We start from the raw sequence: 6,310 nt of genomic DNA on the forward strand, positions 1-6,310 counted from the left end.
TGACAGCACCAGTCTCTCCTTTCTTTCCGGCTCGTCAGGGTCACAAGGTCAAAGGACGTCAAAGGCTCAGAGGAACCAGTTGCACCTTTTAAATGAAAATTTGAACTTCAACTGCTCTTCTGCTTGATAACTATCCATATAAAGTATAACATTTAAATATGAGTTAATATGACATAGATATCTCACTTATATATTTAATACTGATCTTGTAGGATGAGAAATATATTCACCTAAGTGGTGAATAAAATACAAACATCATGAAATAAATAATGTCATGTGTCTGACCTGAAGAACATATATTTAAGAAATTTGAAATAATTTTCCCTCAACTTTTCACAACAGAGATGTTGTCAGCGCCCCCTTACCTGTTAGCCAATTACCGTAACATCTGGAATAAAAGGGGCAGTCTGTTCTGGGGGGTATCCCAGAGGGAAAAACACGATTTCAATTTATTTTCATTTAAAACTCAATCCAAACACACATAAATCACAGCCTACCATCTGTTTTCGCCACGTCGAGTTTGCAATCCTTCTACCTACCGGTGTGGTAGCTGGCAACCTATGATAATGTTGATTGTTGTGAGGGTGACGGCTACAGTGGTGATCATGACGGCACGAGTGTGACGAAGCGTTAGCAACAATCACGTTAGTTTACCTCGTTTAAAACGGTGAGGAAAACACAAAACAGCACTGCGGCATGTTGTAAACAGGAGACGTTGTAGCGTCTCAGACCCGGAAACAGTTTAATGCGCCACAACACCGTCGTCTGGGTAAAATACCGTAACACAATAAATACCTCTCAGCATTTTATACTGGTACATTGGTCGCACCGGTATAAAGGACGCAGCCCACTTTTTAAATGAAAAAAAAAAAGTATTAAAATGCGTCCTATACACCGATTTGACGGTACGTGCCGCTCTTTCTGACAGAACCTGTCAGTATGCTGACTGTCATGCTGAAGCAAAAGTCAGCCTTATGTTAACAGCCCAACAGTGTTGTGCTTAAAGTTCAGTTCACACAGATTAAAATGAACATGGTCACATTCATTTATCCATATTTTTATTATTTTAGCTGCACCAAGCTACTCTTCTTCTTCAGTTGTCGTAATGATTTTTTGTTGTTATCAGTCACGGGCAGATAAATCCCAAGACTGGCCGGATATTTGTATAAAAATGTGAGATTTTTCCCGTTTGAATCTGTACTCATATGTTCATAAAACTTCTTCAAATGTTCATAAGAACTGGCCAGGTGTACCGGTAGCTGCATTGTCTGAATTGCTAGCAGCATTAGCCATGTTGGATGCATATCGGGTGCAGTAAATCCAACTCTCGGTACCTCTCAGAAGGTGAGCGGTCTAATTGCAAATTAATTTGTTAAGTTCACTGTTCACCAAAAATATGAGCACATTCAAAGAACGCGTCCTGTTAGCGCCTCCAGGCACAACACTGCGAGGCTTAAAAACACTAAAATGCTGCTTTTGTGGTGTCCATGGTGTTGAAAGGTGCACAATCATTGTGCTGAGTGCTGCATTGATTGTTCCTCATCCTGCTGCAAACATCCATAGTGGTTGCATAACAGCATACACTGTGCATGCATGGATGTGTGGTTCCCCTAAAGGGTCCAGTTTTGGGGGGGTTGAAAGTATGGTCACCCCTTCTTCGGTGCGCAGCAATAAACCAAGCCCACAATGCTCCTTCTTTATGAGCACAAGTAGGAAGGATGTGTAGCCTTGTCAAACTTAATACACAGGCAGGTTGTTTTTATCGTTAGCACTATCAGCATGTTTGCTGCTAGAGAATTAGTGTCGCATTGTTGTTGAGCTAGCTAGCAGGAGCTAGCTGCCTAAACTTGTACGCATCACTGGCATAAAGGAGACGCATGTTTGACTGGGAGGTGAGAGGGAATCACCGTAAATGTAAATAGAAAAACAATCTGAGGCCGCTTTGAGGTTCAATACTGACGAAGTCGTATCATAACTGATAATGCATCCTTTAAAAATGAGCAGTAGTGTTAAATGACGAGCCTGCACAGAACAGGAGTTATTAAAATGATCAATAATGGATAATAGATGAAGTGGTTTGTTTTTACAGTGGGTCTGTGGTCGTGCGTGTCATGTTGTACCAATCAGCTGAGCTTAACACCTGCTTTTCCCAGGGAGAGCGTTACTGTCTGCAGAGTGAAAAGATCCTGTCATAAACCAGGCTGAGCGAGTGTGTGTGTGTGTGTGTGTGTGTGTGTGTGTGTGTGTGTGTGTGTGTGCACATGAAAAGTGTGTTGTGTCTGTGAACTTATCTAGATGTGTGTGTGTGTGTGTGTGTGTGTGTGTGTGTGTGTGTGGACTTTCTTTCAAGGGAAGTGGCTTTTATCCTGTGTCCGTTCAGAGCAGCCACTCGGTCAGAGAGCTGTGAAAGGGACACTATTCCCCCACGCAGCAGACAGAGAGCCCCTTCAGCCCACCGGAGGGGCCCACAGAGAGACCCTCTGTGTCTGCATGTGAACTGTGGGGAGAGAGATGGCCATTGACCCTAACGAAGGCGACGGAAATGGAGAGGAGCCAAGCATGTGTACATCTGCCTCTCATAATATTAGCGCTTTCTGATCTAACCGCCTAAGAAGAGAGACACCAGCAGAGACGACACAGCATGTGGATGAACTAACAGGATGTAAATGTGGGTTGGAAGTGACGCACAGGGTGTGATTACACCTCCAAGCTTCTGTGAGTTTGTACTAACAGTAGTTTGTTTATTGGTCCCCTGTCATCCGCTCAGGCTGAAGCTGTCTGTCAAATATGTTTTTAAACTTGAGCTGAGCATGATGGCTGATCTCTTTTCTTCATCGATGCTCTCACCGCATTAAAAAAGGGCTAAACATGATCATCAGTGCAGATTTTGTTTTGAAGTACATCAAGTTCTAAGCTTGACAGACTCCTGGCTATCAGATTCAATTGTTCACCCTGTGTCCACTTAAGTGTCTCTTCCAGAGGCCAGGGCACACATCAGCAAGACGACGATGCACTGAGCGTCTGCTCTGCGCTGAGTTCTGCAAAATGGTGATTGTTTCTGTTCGCAGAGAGTCAATAAAACACAGCTCAGTGGAGGGACGATGGGACAAATATTTACCGCTGCATCCTATATACAGGTGTTAAAGACCCCCTCCAGTGAAAATCAAGTGTTTGACCTTGTAAACATCCATGTGGTGTTCTTCATGTGCTACAAGACACATCAGGGACAACATCAGCATCATCTCCATGGCTGGTCTGCTTTTAAACGTTAACGTTAACGTTACTACTGCTAATCACTACGTTTCAAGCGAGCTAAGTTTCAACAAGTTGCCGCTAAACGGCGGCAGAGACGTGTTTTTTTTTTTCGCGGTTCTAAATTTGCATAGTGGGCGGGGCCTATGCAGATTAAGATGTAATGAGGGGGAAGGGGGAGATGCCTCGGGAGGATTTTTACAAGGTAATTAAATGTATTTTGCAGAACAAACATATCAGACACAATATGACTTACAGAGTTACTGATTTATATCCAGATAACTTCTCATTAGGAGAGGACTGCCGTGCAATTGTAGTGTTACAGTCTTTCATTGAATGCTGGCAACAGATGCTGGTGATCGTGGGAAGAAGGTTCACAGTGGAGATGTCTTTGCAGCGTGTTGATGAAAGAGTCTTTCTTCAACTTCCTGTATCTTGTCTTCACTTTGAATTGTCTCTTTCAGTCTTAAAATGTTGTAGGAAAAGAAACAAACACCTCAGTTTTCATGTAAAGACACAAAGATTTTCAAAGAGATTGTTTCCAACTAAACTCTGTCTATGAGTGTCACCCAAACACATAAGCCACAATGCCGTCTCTTTCCACTCCTTTCTTTAAAATCACTGCTGCCCCGACACTCTGCCTCTCTCTCTACTGTACTCCCTGGATGGGATCCACTGATGCTACTGTTGCACAGTCTGGGGGCCCCGGGGGCGAGACGCCAGCCGACTCACCAGAACATAACAATACAAGGCAGTGCCGCATGGCTCCGGGCCCAAAGTCCCCCACTGTCCCTGTTGCTGCTGACCCCACATATTTTATGGGGTCTTAGGCGTTCAGTGGGCTGTCACGGCTCATTAGGAGCTTTCAAAATGAACTTGCACAGCAGACTCTCTCAGTGATTAATACACACGGACAAAGAGAGAGGGAGAAGGATCGGAATGGTTGGGGCAAAAGTTCACTCATGAGACCACATTCTGAGAAGTTTATAGAGGTCCATAAATACACTTGTTAGCACTCACACACACACACACACACACACACACATACACACACACACACACACACGTATGCAGGGCGATACGAGCAGTCGAGGAGAACCCAAACTGACCAGCAGTGTGTGTGTGTAAATCTGTACTTATCTGAACTTTATTTCTAGCTGAATCGTTGCACACAAAACGATGCAGAAGCTACTAAATGGCAGGCTGTGATCTTTACAAAGTCCCAAATGACCCTACGGTGTTCATCTTTCACAGCGTTTCACCACGAGCCAAACGAAGTGCTGAGGTCTCTCCTCCTCTCCAAATGGGGAAATACACTGAGTAAAGTAGCTTCACATTAAAAGTAGGGTAAACAATTCTTTTGGATGAAACGTTTGTAATATTTGCTAACATTTCTGAACATCCCTTCAAGCTTTTGAGGCTGCAAGCAGAGCTGTTGCTAGCTGACTAAAATCCTTTATCTGGTTACCTGACAGGAAACCCGAATAATGTTAAAGTCGAAGTGTTTTACTTTAATGTATTTTATTTATTGAATTAGGATGGTGCACATTCAGAAATATGCTTCAAAGTAAATATGCTGAATTAGCACATTAGCTGAATTTCATCCGTACTCCTAAGGCAGGTACTTCGGGTAATGCCGGCCGTCAGCAGGAACTTGTGGAAAAAACTGATAAATATACATCTTAAAGGTAAAACATGAGACTCATTCAGGCTGATGGACTTTGTTGAGCTTTGTTTTGAACAATCCAGCTCTACCGGCAAAATTCTTTGTGAGCTAAGGCTCCTTATTACGGGTGGGACAAAATATCGTCATAGCAACATATCGTCGTGCCGACTGGTGTGATGCAAGTATCGCATCGCTGGCGCCAAATATCGATGTTTTAATTTTTATAAAATTCAGCGGTCTAAACGGATCTTCCTGCCAATTTGAGTCACCGCATCATTTATCTCAATTTGTAACAAAATCTTTGAAACTGACGTCCAGTTGGGGTGAATAAAACATTAATTCTGCACATTTTGTATTCTTAAGTGAATCACATATCATGATGCATCACTTTATGATGTTCCTGCAATATATCAATTATCGCAGAATCGTCGTGGGCAACATATCGTGTATCGTATCGTGAGCTGCTATTCCCACCCCTACTCCTTACATACAGTACCAGTATACATCAACTTCTCTGCTACTGTTGATTAAGATTGATTCATTCACTGATGATCAAGTGGAGAGTTTTAGTCTTGTTCTAGAAGCTTTTTCACCCAACATGAGTAAACATAAAAAAAATCTCTCATATGTTTAGTAATATAGAATTCTTTGCATGTGAATTCATCCTTGCTTTGACCCCTCCTTCCCCCCTCCCCAATCCAGTTGACAGTCTAATGGTCTAGCAGAGGTTATTTATAGGTTGTTGGACTGTGCCCCATGGCCGGCCATGCTGCATACCAGCCACACAACTGATGAACTCTGGAGATTGTTGGTGAAGAGCCTGAGAGAAACCGCCCCTCTGCTCCTCTGAAGAGTGGCGGGGGTGTTTGTTTTACTACTGAACACTCCCACAGAAGGACTTCATGTTGATGTTTGACTTTTAGTCGCCTGTGATCCAGATGCAGCGAACACACTCTTCTAAGATGTATGGATTGGTGCTTGTTGAAAGCTTAAAAGGCTAAACAGTAAGCAAGTTGATTTATGCTCCTGAAAATCTACAAACAAACTCACAGTTAAATGAATGCTTGTACAAAGAGAAATCCATGTTGTGGCCATTTAGTTGATGAATTACGCGAAAGTGTTTCACTGCCTTAATAGGTCTCAGATGTCAAATGAAATACCTCAAACTGGACTTCCCCTCTTTCTGTTTTTCTCATGTTCTTCCCTCCATCTCCGCTCTGTCCCACACCGCAGTCACCCAGTCTGATCTCATGGTAGTTTGTAGGAAGCCATCAATGCTGGTGGAAAGAGGAAGTTCCCATGGTAATGGGGTCACCATGAGCTATAAATATGTAGACTGAGTCATGTTGGCCAGTCAAAGAGCAGGTGAGGACGCCTGCTCAGAGGAGCTGT

This window comes from Semicossyphus pulcher, unplaced genomic scaffold (assembly GCF_022749685.1).
Source record: "Semicossyphus pulcher isolate SPU_LCO1_2020_fin unplaced genomic scaffold, fSemPul1.0.p SCAF_13, whole genome shotgun sequence".
NCBI lineage: Eukaryota > Metazoa > Chordata > Actinopteri > Labriformes > Labridae > Semicossyphus > Semicossyphus pulcher.